Source organism: Bos indicus, chromosome 12, assembly GCF_029378745.1.
Source record: "Bos indicus isolate NIAB-ARS_2022 breed Sahiwal x Tharparkar chromosome 12, NIAB-ARS_B.indTharparkar_mat_pri_1.0, whole genome shotgun sequence".
NCBI lineage: Eukaryota > Metazoa > Chordata > Mammalia > Artiodactyla > Bovidae > Bos > Bos indicus.
The window spans coordinates 38,936,492-38,952,609 of NC_091771.1; positions in this window are offsets into that span (position 1 = coordinate 38,936,492).

A 16,118-nucleotide genomic window follows, 5' to 3' on the forward strand; every position below is an offset into this window, starting at 1 on the left:
TTAAAAAAACATTGATTATAGTCTCTCTTTTGGGTTAATAATTCCACCAAAATATGTGTTTTATATATAGACACACGGTTCATTTAGTTATTCAAGAAATGCTAAGTTGCTAAAGGCAGGATTTATGCTAAGTGCTGAGTCACAAAAGAGGAAATTTGACAATCATGATAGTATCTTGAAACATTTTCTGGAAAGGTTTTATTATTCTATCCAAGTCCTACAAAGCATACAGTGCATATCATAGCCACAAATTTAGATCTATAAAAATAAAATTTAGCCATTGATTTTGCTTAAAAATCTATATACATTTGACTCAATAAGAAAAAAAAACTTAATTCTTGTGTTGTATAGCCCTGATATTACATTAAGAATGTAAATGAAAGTATTAAATAAAATTTCTGAAATGTACTCATTTGCATAGACAATAGTTTGGCTATCACACTGCATGTAATGGAGATATAAAAATATTTTTTATAGATGTTCATACTGTATGTCCATTGCTTAAATCATATTTGTATTTTAAGAATCCTTAAACACTCCAGTGTCCTTCATACAGGATGCAGTACCAGGATAAACAGCCACTTTGGAGGAGAAGCTGTTAAACTTGTATAATGATATCCTACTGAGGTTCAGAGTAGGAGGCATCTCTATAAGAGACAACAATTGTCTAGCATTTAGTAGGCCTTCAGCTTCCATTTGTTGATTGAAGAAGGAATGCTTGGCTATCAGAATGGTGTCTGCCTAAGGAGGATTCTGTGGACTCTATTTGTACCTAGCCCAGCTGCCTATATTTTGATACAGACAGATAATTTGGCAGTTTCACAGCATGCTTTGCTTATGAGTGATGTCTGGAGAATGCAGGACTGTCACTGACTTTAGAAACGATACTGCTAGTGTCAAAATATAAAAGTACAAGTTGGAAAACCAGTTCTTAATAATTACTAGAAATAGAGGTTTCCCTTTAGAGCAACATATAATGAAACAGATTTTGAAACATTTACCTAAAGCATGAGCAAATAAATAGATTTTTCAATCTCTAGGGCATTTTCAGTCTGTTTATATTTTTAACCATTCTTCTGTCATTTAGAATAAAAACACCAGCTCCCACCATTCCATAATGGCAATATTTTCTCTGGGACTTAGAGTAGCAAACAATCCCTTTAGCTGTTGGTAGTTTTGTTGACAGATAACCTCTGGTATTTCAGGGAACTGGCTGCTTAAATATTCCTGCACTTGAGAGCCTGTTAAGACTTGCTTCCTTCCCTACACATGAAATTGTTAATTAGCTGATTATCCTAACACCTTAGCTAACACTCTTATCTGAGTGTACCTTCTGCTTATGCTGGCATGATAGAAAGAATAGTACCTTTCTGTGGCTTCTCCATGCCAAGAACTGATCCCTCAATTCTTCTCCTTCCAGACTAAGCAAAAATGATGTGGGTTGGGGGAAAGTTGTAGAAAAGATGTGAGATCTCCTGAACGCTATAGTGTATATAAGTCTGATCCAACTGTATGATATATACTGAGTAAATATTATCAGATTATAACATCAAGAGTATGAGAAAGAGCTTCTTTCTGAGATTTGGCGAATGTGTTTGCTCTCCCTTTTGAGGGTGGATGAGTTATAGTCAGAAAGTACATTTCTACCTTACAGCAGATAATTTCAATCAATGTCATTTTATTCCTTTCCTTTTACAGTGTGATGGTTTTCCACTAATTCTTTCAAATCTGTTATTTCAAAAACATGGATACACACTAATACTGTGTGTATATGTGTGTGTGTATATATATATATACATATATTTTAGTATACATATATATATTTACATATACATGCATATAAATATATATAACTACAGTTCAGTCACTGAGTCATGTCTGACTCTTTGCGAACCCATGGACTGCTTGTTCAAACTCACGTCCACTGAGTCAGTGATGCCATCCAACCATCTCATCCTCTGTCGTCCCATTCTCCTCCTGCCTTGAATATTTCCCAGCATCAAGGTCTTTTCTAATAAGTCAGCTCTTAGCTGCAGGTGGCCAAAGTATTGGAGTTTCAGCATCAGTCCTTTCAATGAATATTCAGGACTAATTTCATTTAGGATTGACTGGTTTGATCACCTTGCAGTCCAAGGGACTCTCAAGAATCTTCTCCACCACCACAGCTCAAAAGGATCAATTACTGGACACTCAGCTTTCTTTATGGTCCAACTCTCAAATCCATACATAACTATTGGAAAAACCCATAGCTTTGGCTAGACAGACGTCTGTTGGTAATGTCTCTGCTTTTCAATAATATGCTGTCTAGGTTGGTCATAGGTTTTCTTCCAAGGACCAAGTGTCTTTTAATTTCATGGCTGCAGTCACCATCTGCAGTGATTTTGGAGCCCAGGAAAATAAAGTCTCTCACTGTTTCCATTGTTTCCCCATCGATTTGCAGTGAAGTGATGGCACCGGATGCCAGGATCTTAGTGTCTGAATGTTGAGTTTTAAGCCAGTTTTTTCACTCTCCTCTTTCACTTTCATCAAGAGTCTCTTTAGTTCCTCTTCGCTTTCTGCCATAAGGGTAGTGTCATCTGAATATATGAGGTTATTAATATTTCTCCCTGAAATATTGATGTACTCTGCATATAAGTTGAATAAGCAAGATGACAATATACAGCCTTTCTCAATTTGGAACCAGTCCATTGTTCCATGTCTGGTTTTAACTTTTGCTTCTTGACCTGCATACAAATTTCTCAGGATGCAGGTAACGGCATTACCTGATATTGTAATGATATTACCTCCTCAGATTAAGGCAGCAGTCTGTTATTCATATCTCTTGAAGAGTTTTCCTTAGTTTGTTGTAATCTACACAGTCAAAAGCTTTTTAGCACACAGTCAATGACGAAGTAGATGCTTTTCTGTAATTCTCTTGTTGTTCTATAATTCAGTGAATGTTGGCAATTTGATCTATGGTTCCTCTGCCTTTTCTAAATCCAGCTTGCATATCTGGAAGTCTTGGTTCATGTACTGTTTAAGCCTAGATTGGAGAATTTTGAGCATTACTTAGCTAGCATGTGAGATGAGTTCAATTGTGCAGCAGTTTGAACATTCTTTGGTATTTCCTTTCTTTGGGATTGGAATGGAAACTGACCATTTCCAGTCCTGTGGCAACTGGTGAATTTTCCAGATTTCCTGGCATATTGAGTGCAGCACTTTTACAGAATAATCTTTTATGACTTGAAATAACTCAGCTGGAATTCCATCACCTCCACTAGCTTTGTTTGTAGTGATACTCTCTAAGGCTCACTTGACTTTGCACCCCAGGATGTCTCACTCTAGATGAGTGATCACACCATCATGGTTATCTGGGTCATTAAGATTTTTTTTTTTTTTTTAATATATAGTTCTGTGCATTGTTGCCACCTTTTCTTAATATCTTCTTCTTCTGTTAGGGCCATACAGCTTCTGTCCTTTATTGTGCCCATCTTTGCATGAAATGTTCCCTTGGTATCTCTAATTTTCTTGAAAAGATCTCTAGTCTTCCCTACTCTACCATTTCCTCTATTTCTTTGCATTAATCACTTAGAAACACTTTCTAATCTCTCCTTGGTATTCTTTGGAACTCTACATTCAGATGGATATATCTTCCTTTGCCTTTCACTTCTTTTCTTTTCTCAGCTATCTGTAAGGCATCCTCAGACAACCATTTTGTCTCTTTGCCTTCTTCTTGGGAATGGTTTTGTTCACCGCCTCCTGTATGATGTTAGGAATCTCCATCCATAGTTCTTCAGGCACTCTGTCTATCAGATCTAACCCCTTGAATTTATTTGTCACTTCTACTGTATAATCATTAGGGATTTGATTTAGGTCATAGCTGAATGGTTTAGCTGTTTTCCCTACCCTCCTCAATTTTATATATGTAGTAGTACCGATACAGAACAGTTAATAGTAAAGTTCTCTCAGTTTTCTCCTCAGACATCTCTAACCCACAACCTGTTTCTTAGAAATGCCTCAAGCATTAACATGACATCAAAGAAGGAATAGCATGCATTTACTATATAAATATTAATCTGGGGAAATAAGGAACTATTAGAATCTAAATTCAGAAGATGCAAACTTTCATTTTATCAAACTAATACGTAAGTAGTTTAAAGGAATGATATATGTTTTACTGGTGGATTTAACATTCATTTTAAAGAGGAAAATTTCTTATCCTTAACATATTCATACTAGCTAAAGTTCAGATCAACTTTATCTAGCTTGGGAAAGACAATTATTTGATAAGTATAGATCACTTCATTCTTGAAAACCCTGCTTTCGATAAATAGTCTCCAAGTTTAAAAACAGTTTAAGTGTGGGGTCAAACTAACTTTTCATTAAATCAAAGGAGAGAACCAGATGCTTAGAATAAGGAAGATAATTAATCCATGGCCTTGTAGAAGATTAAAGGCTCATTTGAAGAAGACATTTATATGCTGGAGTCACTTATTTTGTTCTTGTTTTGTTTTGCATCTCATAATAATGAAATTCATAAGATATTTGAGAAACATATTGATAATACTTATTGACAGCATATCAGCATTTCAGAAAATTTCCCCGTACCTCAGGGATCAAATTTACCTTTGTTTCTAGTTTGGTGGTAAAAGTATATGTATTTTGCACTTTTTTAAATCTCATTAAAAGATGGACATTGAATTCTATGTAGGTTTCACGGATTTGGTTCTTACAAATGTTCACTAATAGATGTCTCTCAGTGTGCCAAGTCGCTTCAGTTGTATCTGACTACTTGTGACCCTATGGACCATAGCCTGGCAGGTTCTTCTGTCCATAGGATTCTCCAAGCATGAATACTGGAGTGGGTTGTCATGCCCTCCTCCAGGTGATCTTCCTGACCCAGTGATCAAAACTGTGTCTCTTATATAGACAGGCGAGTTCTTTACGAATAGCGCTACCTGAGAAGCACAGATGTCTCCCTATAAATAAAATAGAGGCAACTGAATTAGGATAAATGTTATTAGGTCAAAATATATAATTCCATGCACTCATTTATTTACATGTTAACAAGCCAATTTCTAATTCTCACTTAATATCTTTTGTATATTTTTATTTATTACAATACAAAATTTTGTAATACTTATATTCCTCTCTTTCCCCCTACCTGACAAAAAGAGAACATAAGAGAATACTGAAGTAGTCTGAAAAACACATTTCTTCATACACTCCAAAGGAAAAAACTCATTTCCAAACTATAAGCATTAGAAATTTTCTGAACTAGCTTAGCACTGCATAGAGCAACTCCTACTAGATAAAAATGTATTTTATTCATTTTATTCAACAAATATTTACCAGGCACTTCCCACATGCACTTCCCACTGTGCTATCCGATGTCAGTGTAGCAGTAAATATTCTATGTTGAAAATGAACAAATCAATAAAAATTTCAAAAAAGATCCTTACAACCATTTACTTTATGCACAGAATGAACAGTTGGCATAGAAATTTGAGAAATAATCAGAAATATAATTGGAAGGAAAAAATAATTCATATCATAAAAATGTTCAGCAACTTCAAATAGTGCCCATAGATTGGGTAAGAATAATATTAATTTGTCACTATTATTATAATGCAGGTTGGGGGATCTTTATGGAAGAATTTTACTGCAATGACAATGCAACCATCAAGCTGCTGTCAGCTCAGTGAAGGCTGTGAGGAAATGCAGAAAGGCACGGTGTTTAAAACTCGAGATTTTTTGAAGAAAAGAGAGATATAATGAAGGCTATAGAGCCAACAGATTAAGGAGATTTAATGGGATAACTTGCTAACTTGATGTTTATACACTAAAAGAAAGGGATTAACAGGAATAGGAAGAATGAAAAAATGCAAAGGATAGAGGGGGGAAAAAGACATAAAATTGATAATCTGACATGGGTTGGTTAAAGAACAGTCTTGATGTAGATTAAAATTTTGGTGTGGTGGCAGGAATAGAGGCTTATCTATTATATAATTTCCATTTCAATTTGAAGATTTATTAATTCAGTGAACATGCTATCTATACTACTGAATGTAGGAGAACATGAAAGATGGGAATTTAAGAAAAGTTTAGGGAGATTTGGGGAGACTTATGCAAAATATTTGAATTATTGCTATAAACAAGAGCAAGAACTGAAGAAGGAAGGTTGAAAGCAGACAAGTCATGACTAAGATTCCAACTGAGGTGGAGTGTCATAAATCCATATTATCAAAAATCCACAGCATTTTCAGGCATATTCACCAGTGTTTAATAGCCTGGGGAATATGTAGAGAAGATGGGAGAATATTTCTCAGGTAGCCTGTTTAAAGAACAATAAAAAAGAATTAGTAAAAATAAGAATCAAAGAATGTAATGATGGATTAGAAACCTTAGATATGAAGAAGAAAAAGAAAATGAGAAGAAGAATAAAGAGATAAAACAGAAGGTTCAAGGAACAGGATTTATGAATTTGAAAAATATATATCATTATTGTTTTTGTTTTTGCTTGTTTTTTTCTTTCCTTTGGCCAGTAGCAAATTGTTTTATTTATTTATATTTATAAATTTATATTACTTTTTTGAGTATAGTTGTTTTACAAAATTGTATTATTTTCTGCTGCATAACAAAGTGATTAAATTATATGTATATACATGTTCCCTCTTTTTATAATAGATTTCCTTCTCTATTATAATAGTTCTTCTTTATAATAGTTTTCAGTTAGGTCACCACAAAGCATGGAGTAGAGTTCCCTGTGCTATAAAGCAGGTGGTCATTAGTTATCTATTTATACATAGTAGTGTGTGTGTGTGTGTGTATCTCAACCTCAATCTCTCAATTCATCCCACCGTTTTCCCCTCGATATCCATGCATCCATTCTCTATGTCTGTGTCTGTATTTCTGCTTTGCAGATAAGTTAATCTGTATCACTTTTCTACATTCCATTGTACTGTATTTGTTTTTCTATTTCTGACTTACTTCACTCCGTTTGAGTCTCTAGGTCCATCCATGTTTCTTCAAATTGCATAATCCCATTCTTATTATGGCTATTATTCCATAATACATACGTACAACAATGTCTTTATCCATTCATGGGCTAATGTGCATTTAGGTTGCTTCTATATCCTGACTATTGTAAATAGTGCTGCAATGAACTGTTGGGTGCATATATCTTTTTGAATTATGGTTTTCTCCAGATATATGCCCAGAAGTGGGATTTCCGGGTCATACGGTATCTCTATTGTTAATTTTGAAGGAACTACCATACTGTTCTTCACAGTGGTTCGATCAATTTGCATTCCCAATGTAAGAGGGATTTCCTTTTCTCCACTGGCTCTCCAGCATTTATTCTTTGTATATTTTTTGATGATGGTCATTCTCCTAGTATGAGGTGACACCTCACTGAAGTTTTTATTTGCATTTCTCTAATAATTAATGATGTTGATCATCTTGTTATGTATTTGTTGCCATCTGTATGTCTTCTTTGGAGAAAATATGTCTTGATATTAACTGAGATGAATACAAGCTGGTTTGTGATTTGGGAAAGGAGTGTTCCAACTCAAGTTTTAATTGATTAAGAGGTTCCAAGATCCAGTGTAGAAGAATGTTGATAAGAGATAAAAAGTCATTAAAGGTGAATCAAGAAGTCACAAAATTGAAAGGTTAGGGGACTGAATCTTAAAGTGATCCAGAAAGAATTATATTGTTTCTCAGAATGATAAATGCTCCAAATAAAATGGATAACCAAGAGAGGTATCATAATCCATCTGACAGAGTGACAGCCCAGAAAATGGCCATTAGTAGAAAATAATTGAGTAATTCTTCAAAGTGAATAAAGATAAAACAGAAGGGAAATGTTTCATAATGATAAGGACATGAAATTTGGTATCTGGGGACCTAACAGAAGTAGAACATATTAAGAAGAGGTGGCAAGATTATACAGAAAAAATACAAAAAGGTCTTAATGACTGGGACAACCACAGTGGTGACTTCACTGACTTAGAGTCAGACATCCTGGAGTGTGAATTCAAGTGGCCCTTAGGAAGCAACATTATAAGCAAAGTTAGTGGAAATGATGGAATTCCAGCTCAGCTATTTCAAATCCTAACAGATGATGCTGTTAATGTGTTGCACTCAATATGCCAGCAAATTTGGAAAATGCAAAAGTTACCACAGAATTGGAATGGGTCAGTTTTCATTCCAATCCCAATAAAGGACAATGCCAAAAAAAGTGTTCAAACTATCACACAGTTGAACTCATTTCACATGCTAGAAAGTCAATGCTCAAAATCCTTCAGTTAGGCTTCAACAGTACATGAACCAAAAATATCTAACTGTAAAAGCTGAACTTAGAAAAAGCAGAAGAATCAGAGACTAAATTGTCAACATATCTTGGATCATAGAAAAAAGCAAGGGAATTTCATAAAAGTATCTACTTCTGCTTCATTGACTACGCAAAATCCTTTGACTATGTGGATCACAACGAACTGTGAAAAATTCTTTAAAAGATGGGAATATGAGACCACCTTATCTGTCTTCCAAGAACCTGTATGCAGGTCAAGAAGCAATAGTAAGATCCAGACTTGGGACAATGGACTGGTTCCAAATTGAGAAAGCAATATGTCAAGGCATATATGGGCACCTTACTTATTTAACTTATATGCAGAGTACATTAAGTGAAATGTTAATCTGGATGAATGACAAGCTGAAATCAAGACTACCAGGAGAAATATCACTAACCTCAGATATGCAGGTGACATCACCCTTATGGCATAAAGCAAAGAGGAACTAAACAGCCTCTTGATGAAAGTGAAAGAAGAGCGTGACAAAGTCACCTTAAACTCAACATTCAAACACTAATATCCTGGCATCTAGTGCCATCACTTCATGGCAAATAGATGGTGAAACAATGGAAACAGTGAGAGCCTTTATTTTCTTGGGCTCCAAAATATTGCAGATGGTGACTACAGCCATGAAATTAAAAGACACTTGCTCCTTGAAAGAAAACCTATAACCAACCTAGACAGCATATTAAAAAGCAGAGACATTACTAACGAACAAAGGTTCATATACTCAAGCTATGGTTTTTCCATATGTTGGATGCAATCCCCCAAATTACAGAATGATCTCTGTTTGTTACCAAGGCAAACCATTCAATATCACGGTAATCAAAGTCTATGCCCAACGAGTAACAGTGAAGAAACTAAAGTTGAATGGTTCCATGAAGGCCTACAAGACTTTTTAGAACTAAAACCAAAAAAGGATGTCCTTTTCATTATAGGGGACTAGAATGCAAAAGTAGGCAGTCAAGAAAGACCTGGAGTAACAGGCACGATTGGCCTTGGAGTACAGAATGAAGCAGAGAAAAGGCTAATAGACTTGTGCCAAGAGAATGGACTGGTCATAGCAAACACCCTCTTCCAACAACACAAGAGAAGACTCTACACATGGATGTCACCAGATGGCCAACACTGAAATCAGACTAATTATATTCTGTTCATGCAAAGATGGAGAAGCTCTATATAGTCAGCAAAAACAAGACCAGGGGCTGACTGTGGCTCAGATCATGAACTCTTTATTGCCAAAGGCTTCAATAGAAAAAGTAGGGAAAACCACTAGACCATTCAGGGATGACCTAAATCAAATCCCTTACGATTATACAGTGGAAGAAGAATAGATTTAAGGGATTAGATCTGATAGACAGACTGCCTGATGAACTATGGATAGAGGTTCAGGGCATTGTACAGGAGACAGGGATCAAGATCATCCCCAAGGGGGGAAAAAATGCAAAAAAAAGCAAAATGGTTGTCTCAGGAAGCCTTACAAAGAGCTGTGAAAAGAGAAGTGAAAAGTAAAGGAGAAAAGGAAAGATATTCCCAATTGAATGCAGAGTTCCGAAGAATAACAAAGAGAGATGAGAAAGCCTTCCTCAGTGATTAGTGTAAAGAAATAGAGGAAAATAATAGAATGGGAAAGACTAGAGATCTCTTCAAGAAAATTAGAGGTACCAGGGAACATTTCATCCAAAGATGGGCTCGATAAAGGACAGAAATGGTATGGACCTAACAGAAGCAGAAGAGGTAGCAAGAATACACAGAAGTACTATACGAAAAAGATCTTCATGACCCAGATAATAACGATGGTGTGATCACTCACCTAGAGCCAGACATCCTGGAATGTGAAGTCAAGTGGGCCTTAGGAAGCATCACTATGAACAAAACTATTGCAGGTGAATGTAATTCCAGTTGAGCTATTTCAATCCTGAAAGATGATGCTGTGAAAGTGCTGCATTCAGTATGCCAGCAAATATGGAAACTCAATATTGACCACAGGACTGAAAAAGGTCAGTTTTCATTCCAATTCCCAAAAAGTCAATGCCAAAGAATGTTCAAACTACCACACAATTGCACTCATCTCACACACTAGTAAAGTAATGCTCAAAAGTCTCCAAGCCAGGCTTCAGCAATACGTGAACCATGAACTTCCAGATGTTCAAGCTGGTTTTAATAAAGGCACAGGAATCAGAGATCAAATTGCCAACATCCACTGGATCATCGAAAAAGCAAGAGAGTTCTAGAAAAACATCTATTTCTGCTTTATTGACTATGCCAAAGGCTTTGACTGTGTGGATCACAATAAACTGTGGAAAATTCTAAAAGAGATGGGAATACCAGACCACCTGACCTACCTCTTGAGAAACCTGTATGCAGGTCAGGAAGCAACAGTTAGAACTGGCCATGGAACAACAGACTGGCTCCAGATAGGAAATGGAGTACATAAAGCTGTATACTGTCACCCCACTTATTTAACTTCTATGAAGAGTACATCATGAGAAATGCTGGGCTGGAAGAAGCACAAGCTGGAATCAAGATTGCAGGGGAAAATATCAATATCCTCAGATATGCAGATGACACCACCCTTATGGCAGAAAGTGAAGAGGAACTAAAGAGCCTCTTGATGAAAGTGAAAGAAGCGAGTGAAAAATGTGTCTTAAAGCTCAACATTCAGAAAACTAAGATCATGGCATCTGGTCCCATCATGTTATGACAAATAGATGGGGAAACAGTGCAAATAGTGGCAAACTTTTATTTTGGGACTCCAAAATCACTGCAGATGGTGATTGCACCCATGAAATTAAAAGACACTTACTCCTTGGAAGGAAAGTTATGACCAACCTAGACAGCATAGCATTTTTGACAATTGAATTCTTTTTTTTTTTTAGGTTGATTTTTTTTTTTTTTTTTTTACTTTACAATATTTTATTGGTTTTGCCATACATCAACATGAGTCCACCACGGGTATACACATGTTCCCCATCCTAAACCCCCCTTCCACCTCCTTCCTGGTACCATCCCTCTGGGTCATCCCAGTGCACCAGCCCCAAGCATCCTGTATCCTGCATTGAACCTGGGCTGCCGATGTATTTCTTATATATTATACATGTTTCAATGCCGTTCTCCCAAATCACCCCACCCTCTCCTTCTCCCACAGAGTCCAAAAAACTGTTCTATACATCTGTGTCTTTTTTGCTGTCTTGCATACAGGGTTAACATTATCATCTTTCTAAATTCCATATATATGCGTTAGTATACTGTATTGGTCTTTTTCTTTCTGGCTTACTTCACTCTGTATAATAGGCTCCAGTTTCATCCACCTTCTTAGAACTGATTCAAATGTATTATTTTTAATGGCTGAGTAATACTCCATTGTGTATATGTACCACAGCTTTCTTATCCATTCATCTGCTGATGGACATCTAGGTTGCATCCATGTCCTGGCTATTATAAACAGTGTTGCGATGAACATTGGGGTACACGTGTCTCTTTCAATTCTGGTTTCCTCAGTGCGTATGCCCAGCAGTGGGATTGCTGGATCATAAGGCAGTTCTATTTCTAGTTTTTTAAGGAATTTCAACAATGTTCTCAGAACAGTGAGGACAATTGAATTCTTATCTCTTCTTTGTAGTGTAGTATGCCCTAGGATTTTTCTTAAGATTTTGTTTGCTGTTAGTTAATTTGCAGATATGTACAACATAGTTGTACATAGACATAGTTACAACATGTCTATCTCTTTGTTATGGAAGAGTGCTATGCTTTATACTTAATTATTAATAAGGATTAGTTGAAGATATGCTGTTAATATAAATTTCATCTTAATATAAACTGTATTATACTAACTATATATAACTATTAAGTATAAAAGTTACCTATGAAGTTCTATGCAAAGATTGCTATTTCAGAATAGTAAGGGTCTCTATCGGAGAAGGCACTGGCAACCCACTCCAGTACTCTTGCCTGGAAAATCCCATGGACAGAGGAGCCTGGTGGGCTGCGGTCCGTGGGGTCGCTAAGAGTTAGATATGACTGAGCTACTTCCCTTTCACTTTCCACTTTCATGCATTGGAGAGGGAAATGGCGACCCACTCCAGTGTTCTTGCCTGGAGAATCCCAGGGACTGGGGACCCTGATGGGGTGCCATCTATGGGGTCACACAGAGTCGGACATGACTGAAGTGACTTAGCAGCAGCAGTAGCAGGGGCTCTATGTATTTATAAAAAATGCTTTCTAGTTTCTTTGAAATATAAATAACTCATTATTTATATGAGAAAAATGCAGGTTTTTAATATTTATTAAAATTAAACATTATTTAAATGTTTTGATCACCTATTTTCAAAACAATTATCATTGTCTATGGTGGTGAATCTAATATTGCTGAATCCTACATTATGCCACTGACACCTTGTAATGAAACTGGCCAATTTTTTTTTTTTTTTTTCTTAGATTTCTTCTGGCTGGAATGATTAACTCCTGAAAAAAAGAAAAACACAAAAATAAAATGCTTCTGAGAATAAACTGCTTCCTACTAAAGCATTATTTTTTTCAATTATTGTTAAACTCAAGCAATCTGCTCATGCTTTTCCAGGTTTAATTGGATTTGTAAGGAGTTCTTTTTAGTTTTGTGAAAAGTCTTTTAATTATAATTGATCCTTTGACCTCTGGTCTAGATGTGAACTGTGTGGGGCTGACCACTTCCTTTCCTGACAGCACCAGAAGGTTTTTTGACTGCTCAGGGAAGACAGCTGGGACTCACTGCGCTTGTTTCCTGCATTATAGGTGGGCTGCAGAACTTATACTCATGTCCTTTTTTCCCTTAACCAGCTACTGACTCCAAAGCACACCTTTCTACACTTATTTAAACAGTTATTTCCCCAAATGCAGAGAATATGCAGGTACTATGAGAATAAACGATCCAACTGTTGGTGTGTTCTCCTTAATTATTTTCAAATTTCCTTCCTAAATCACCCACTGTAAGGTTTACTAAGACTTACAAAATTCAGAGTGTGGATTAGCATTTTAATTTTACTGAAAGCACCAGCAGTTTAACACTTGAATTCATAATGCTCTTCCTTCTCACAAAGAGCCTGTTTTTAAACCTAACATCAGTCTAAAAAACATAGCAAGCAGAATTATACAAAAACATACATGCCGAACATTTTCATCGTAACAGGTAAGTGGCTCTCAGAGCAGACAAGAACCCATAGGGTGTTCACTTCGATGACTAGTCTCTTCAAATCCCCATCTCTGCTCCACATGTGCAATTTTAGATCTCTCTGCTTCCCAGCATGAACCGAGATAGAGCCTCTTGCACCTTCCAAATATATTATGTTCATTCTCTACTCTAAGCTTGTTTTTATTTTATTGCCCCAATTTTATGGACTACATTTTCATTCCCACTTCTTTTTCATATCTTAACTAGTTTTTTATTTTTTCGTTTCAGTTTTATTGAGGTATAATCGACAAGTAAAATTTTAAAATATTTGATATATATTTTATGGCAATTTAATACACATGTACATTGTGAAAAGACTACCCTCATGAGTTATTAATAATTGATAGATCCATCACCTCAGCCATTTATCTTTTTTTGTGAGAACATTTAAGTTCTACTGTCTTAGCAAATTTCAGTTATGCAATACAGTGGTATCAACACTCATGTTTTACATTAGACCCACCATCCCTAGCCCACGGAGGTTACTTTTCTATTACATGAGTTTGATTTTTATTTTCTCAGGTTCTACATATCAATTATATCACACAATATTTTCTTTTCTCTTTCAAACTTGTTTCACTAAACATAATGCCTTCAAAGTCCATCCACACTGTTGCAAATGGCATGATTGTCTTCTTTCTCATGGTTGAATAATATTCCATTTATACATTCATTCACTGAGAAACACACTTAGGTTGTTTCCATATCTTAGATATTTTTAAAGACTAATTGAGGTACAACTGAGAGGATAACAGGCAGGAAGGCCAGGGGTCTTCAAATGGAGGAAATATGCTCCAAGTGTCAGACATTTTCATCTCTCTTAAGCCGCAGGAGGAAACAAACTAGTGGTTCTTTATTTTTTTTTTTTTTTTCTCTTCCCTTCTCTATACAAATTTAAAAAGGTTTCTCTTAAAATACTGTGTTGCCATAATGACACCTGGTTCCACCTGAAGTTAACTATTCTCAAACCTTGAGTTAACCAATGCATTTTTCTTAGAGAAATGTTTGTCTTAAGCTATGTTAATGTACTAAGCATTTACCCCAGACTGTCTTCAAGTCGGTTCTGCCTAACGGCACAGAACCTACTTGACAAACCATTATGTTATACTCAGACATTGTTCCCCTAATCTATGTAAACGAAACTATTTGTATGGTAATCTGCCCTTTCTACAAGATTCAAGTCGATCCTTTTATGGCCAGGGATGACTCATCTGGTGCCAAGATTATCCCAAAATACATCTTATGGATGAGGGCCTGGTGACATTTTGTTTTAAGACATTCCTTTCTTTTATTAACAAACTGCTGCTGCTAAGCCGCTTCAGTCATGTCCGACTGTGAGCGACTCCATAGATGGCAGCCCACCAGGCTCCCCCATCCCTGGGATTCTCCAGGCAAGAATATTGGAGTAGGCTGCCATTTCCTTCTCCAATGCATGAAAGTGAAAAGTAAAAAGTGAAATGAAGTCCCTCAGTCGTGTCCGACTCCTAGCGACACCATGGACTGCAGCCTACCAGGCTCCTCTGTCCATGGGATTTGCCAGGCAAGAGTACTGGAGTGGGTTGCCATTGTCTTCTCCTAACAAACTGCTAGTGACTATACGACATCTAGCCAAAGGTACTCTTTCTGCTCCTTTCTGATAACTATGTCAGAAGCTTTCTCTATTTCCTTTATATTTTAATAAAACTTTATTAAACAAAAGCTCTGAGTGATCAAGCCTCATCTCTGGCCCCGGATTGAATTTTTCTCCTCCGGAGGCCAAGAATCCCGGCTACTTTTTGTGGTTCAGCAACAACATTTCACAACCTCCAGTATACTTTGTCAATCTTGCTTACCACTGTTTCTTAAGTATTTGTTTCACCAATCAAAGGTATTATTTTTTAATAAGTATTATCTTATGGGATTATTAGGGAGAAACCCTTGGCCAACTCAGAGAGCTAGGCACATAATAAGTCCTAAGTTTTAAGAAGAGGGAGGATGTTTCTACTTCTGTATTCTTATTTCCTTGAGGCAGAAAGTGAAGAGGAACTAAAAAGCCTCTTGATGAAAGTGAAAGTGGAGAGTGAAAAAGTTGGCTTAAAGCTCAACATTCAGAAAACGAAGATGATGACATCCGGTCCCATCACTTCACCGGAAATAGATGAGGAAACAGTGGAAACAGTGTCAGACTTTATTTTTCTGGGCTCCAAAATCACTGCAGATGGTGACTGCAGCCATGAAATTAAAAGACGCTTACTCGTTGGAAGGAAAGTTATGACAAACCTAGATAGCATATTGAAAAGCAGAGACATTACTTTGCCAAAAAAGGTTCGTCTAGTCAAGGCTATGTTTTCCTGTGGTCATGTATGGATGTGAGAGTTGGACTGTGAAGAAGGCTGAGTGCAGAAGAATTGATGCTTTTGAACTGTGGTGTTGGAGAAGACTCTTGAGAGTCCCTTGGTCTGCAAGGAGATTCAACCAGTCCATTCTGAAGGAGATCAGCCCTGAGATTTCTTTGGAAGGAATAATGCTAAAGCTGAAACTCCAGTACTTTGGCCACCTCATGCGAAGAGTTGACTCATTAGAGAAGACTCTGATGCTGG